This window comes from Biomphalaria glabrata, chromosome 11 (assembly GCF_947242115.1).
Source record: "Biomphalaria glabrata chromosome 11, xgBioGlab47.1, whole genome shotgun sequence".
Lineage (NCBI taxonomy): Eukaryota > Metazoa > Mollusca > Gastropoda > Planorbidae > Biomphalaria > Biomphalaria glabrata.
Genome location: NC_074721.1, coordinates 3817501 through 3821048, shown reverse-complemented (window position 1 = coordinate 3821048; position 3548 = coordinate 3817501).

Below are 3548 nucleotides of genomic sequence, written 5' to 3'. Positions count from 1 at the left end.
ATGGCGTAACATTCAAGCTGTACTTCAGTTCCCGATGTCTCGTGTGTGGGATTTCGTATTTCTTGGAAAGCGCGCGTCCTTCGCTTGACACTCAGGTACTTGGAATGTTGGTCGCTGAAGGATTTATTCTAGACAGTGTCTTTGTTTATTTAATTGACTTTGTCCAGGACGTAGACACTGAATTGGACATTTAAGTAAACTCCTTCCTCAAGACGTGTTTTTTTTTTAATTGATACCTTGCCAAATAAACTCCTGATCAATTTATTTGATCTTTATGTAACAGAAACAAAACCGAACAGAAATGGATTACATTATTTAGAATGTAGTATTCTATTTTATGGCTGTTTAAACTAATTATGCATGTTTTGTCTTGTTTAAGAATTTTTTGTATTATTGATTTTTATTTAGACCTGACCGACAAAAAAATTACAAAGGCCATTGTCTATTTAGGAATTGAATTCTTCTCAGCCTTGAAGTGGCGCTCGGGTGGAAACTGTCGTTAGAGGCGATTAGGGCCAGTACCAGTCCGTTGCACTAGTGGAAATAGAAGAAAGCCCCAGCAAACATGTCACTATTACACACTGTTCCTCAAGGGCCGTTTTTGTGTCCGACACCTGGACGGCTGAGGTGGTACGGAGAAGGAATATGGGAGAGCTTCCCCGATCTGCTCAGCCTTTGGCCTCACTTCTCACGTCTGCTTGGATCATTCTGAGATTGAAGTTTGTTCAGACAGGCAGAAAAGCTTTAATAGGCCTAGAGTTTTAAGAATTGGGGTTTGGGATACTCTACTCCTAGGACAAGAACGAGGAATTATATTTCTGCATATAGGCTATTCATGATTCTATATATACGAAATTTAAAAGAAAATTGGTAGTAAAAGCTATTTTGAGTTGAATAATATAGTATATTAAATAAAAATCCTTTTTTTTTCTTTTTTTGCATACAATGTATAGTTATAGTACTATTACTGACCATTTATAACTTGTAACATTATTATTTTAGAAATTCCTGCTGATCTGTTGGCTAGTTAACACAGCAACAAAAACATTTGTCACTGTGTTTCTCAGATTTTTAAGCTCCCATAGATACTAAAGACAGTTTCTTTCAAAAGAATCCCAAGATAAAGGACTTCGTTCATTTGGTATGTGGGCACATGTATGATACATGTGAGCGTACATGTCATGTGTCTACATCAGAGAATAGACAAAGTTATACGAGCATCAAGTTTGAACAATTTCTGAACAAAGTTAAACCTTAATCGTTGTGAAAACATGTAACTTTTTTTTTTGTCTTGTGCGTTTTTTTGGCAATGTAATATTCTGTGGACGGGAGTGTCTCTCCAAAATAGGGCTCCACAGCCACACGAGGAAGTGTGCTATGAAATGAACCATAGTCGTTTACGACTGAAGGAGGCCAATGATGATGATGATGAATCGTCTACTGATAAAAAAGTACAATAAAAATGACAGAAAATATGATTATTAAGACAAAGGTAGAAATTAATTAACAGATACTTCGTGCTGATATGTGTAGAGTGTAGACATTAAGGTAGCGAACCCTCAAACTTTTACAAACAAATTGTAAAATAAGACATTTTAGATTCTAGTATATTTACAAGCTACAAATCTTAATATATTGATTTTATCATTTAATTGACTCAAATACCTCAAATATTGTTTACTGTGAGCATCTTTGTGTACTCAACAACTCTCAAATGCTCTTTATCAACCATTGTGTTTTTTATAGTAACTAAGGATCTAAAATAATTATTTAAAATGAAAAAAAAGTAAGCTTGTGCGTGTAATTCTAAGAAAGAAAATATAAAACTATGATATCTCTGAAATTTTGTATAGATGTATTTAAAATTCTGTATACGGCATGTCCAAGGCATATGGATTGTATTTTATCTTATAAAATAATATTATTTAACCGTTTGAGCTGCATTAATTTTAATTTTACTTTTACTTTGAGTATCCTTATTGTACTAATTATTCAGATTGAGAGTGAGTATCTCTAGGTACTTCTCATCTGTTGATCCTTGGGTACTGTTTCTGCATTCTCAGGTACCTTTGGTTAAATCAGTTGACAAAAAAAAGGTCATATTTTCATCAGTAGTTATTGACTTATTTCTTTCTAGACCAACCGTTATAAGAATGCCTGAACTCTGGCATGCAATCTCACAACCAGGGGGCAGTTTAGACCAATAGCTCGTTGCCTCGTCGTAGAGACATGTGAAGTTTCAACGAGCTATAGCTCTGAACTGCCAACTTGTAAATAAAATAAATGAGAAATGGACGAGCTCTCATCAAATCACAAGAAAGATGACGCTTACTATAAGTTATCCCGACAAGACCAACGTCTAATCTTTCGACTCACGAACGGACACATCAGAATGCGACAACAAATGTACCGGAAGCTCAAAATTGGAACCAGTGAAATGTCCTTGTGGAGTATCACCAGAGAATGCCGACCACGCCCTCCAAAACTGCTCTCTTTACCAAGAGGCCCGTATAAGACACTGGCCCCCAAAACACCCCACTAGTAAGAAAACTATATGGAGAGCTCTCTGATTTGGAAACCACTGCGCAGTTCATCTCATGTATTGGTCTAGTCATCTGAACGCTCCAACATAACAATGAGAACGAAGAAGAAGAAGAAATGAACTGCCCACAGGTTGTGACGTTGCAGGTCAGTGTTCAGGCCTTCTAGGACGAATATTCTCGATTTTTCTACTCAAGCAAGCTACAGGATCTTTCCCACCTTCGTATGTTTTATGGACTATCTGCTTGATGACACTAACGTACACCTCACTTAGACCAGTGGGCCACATCTGGCCCGCCAAAACGTCGGCTCAAAGTGTAGAGAACTCCCCTCAACAACAACAACAAAAAAAGTTGATAATGTAGTTTTTACCTACGTTTGGATCCTCACTATTTCTCTGGTCGATTGGTACCAGGAAAAGTTAAACGGATTTTTACTTTTTTTTTTTTATGAAACATGATCATAAGCCAACATGTTTGTTTTATAAAGAGTGTAACTGTTTAAAAAACAGCAACATTTAAACGGCATTATGAAACAAATATGACGGCATTCTTGATTTGATCTACGAATAAAAGATTGTTAAGCTGCGGAAACTAGATCCACGGGTTTCTCATCAAATAGTTTCAGGTTAATTTCATTTCTTTTTTTTTTTTTTTTTTTCTTTTAACTTTTTCGTTGATGTGGCCCGCGACACGAGAATTGGAAATTGAAATGGCCCGCAGGTCGACTAAGGCTGGGCGTCACTGACTTAGACCATTTGAATGAGGGTAGCTGGGGATTGATGTAATTATCTTGAAATCCCATTCAGTAACGAATTCTCTATACTGTTGAATATCATATTGTCGCTCACTGTTTCTTCTGGTATGTCATGTCTAGCAAAAACACCTCTCAGTGCCCTCATAGCACAGTCCGCTTTTCTGTTAGAATCTCATTATAATATTTGAGAAACAATCTTAAAATAGTTCTTCAATTACAATAATATTTTCTGGGGGGTTGACCTTGTTTCT